Below are 646 nucleotides of genomic sequence, written 5' to 3' on the forward strand. Positions count from 1 at the left end.
GATTTGTACCTGATTTTTCTACTTTATCAGAACCATTACATGCACTGAAGAGAAAAGGAGCCAAATTTCTGTGGACAACGGCTTGTCAAAGATCATTTGATACATTAAAACAACATCTGGTTTCTCCACCCATTCTCGGACATCCAGACTTCAAATTACCATTCATCGTTTACACAGATGCCAGCGATGTGAGATTGGGAGCTGTACTGGCTCAACAGACTGGATTGGGCTCAGAACAAGTCCTTGCTTTTGCCAGTCGGACCCTTAACACAGCAGAAAGAAATTATTCAACAACAGAACAAGAATGCCTCGCTGTTGTTTGGGCCATTGAAAAATGGAGATATTACCTAGAAGGACGACATTTCACCGTAGTAACAGACCACTCATCATTGGTCTGGGTTTTCAAAACCCAGAAACCCAGCTCTCGGCTGATCCGTTGGGCTCTCCGTCTACAGGATTTCTCCTTCACTGTAGAATATCGAAAAGGAAAATATAACACAGTCCCAGATGCTCTGTCACGGGCCCCAATCGACATTTCCAACCATGCCCCAGTTACCTGTGCAGTTGTTCTCCGGTCAATGCGAGACACTTCCCGCCAACTACAAATAACTGATGAGAACATCTGGAAAGCTCAACAGGAAGATCC

The 646-nt window shown here is 44.6% G+C and overlaps 1 long non-coding RNA gene across 1 annotated transcript; it reads right to left on the bottom strand.

Moving 5' to 3' along the window:
* Positions 1–46: 46 nt before the first annotated feature.
* On the bottom strand, positions 47–646 carry LOC106511790 (uncharacterized). The gene is made up of 3 exons (XR_001309558.1): positions 557–646; positions 348–468; positions 47–263 (listed from the first exon to the last, which is right to left on the bottom strand). It is a non-coding gene; the product is annotated as an uncharacterized LOC106511790 (long non-coding RNA).

This window comes from Austrofundulus limnaeus, unplaced genomic scaffold (assembly GCF_001266775.1).
Source record: "Austrofundulus limnaeus strain Quisiro unplaced genomic scaffold, Austrofundulus_limnaeus-1.0 Scaffold3222, whole genome shotgun sequence".
In the NCBI taxonomy this organism is placed as follows: domain Eukaryota; kingdom Metazoa; phylum Chordata; class Actinopteri; order Cyprinodontiformes; family Rivulidae; genus Austrofundulus; species Austrofundulus limnaeus.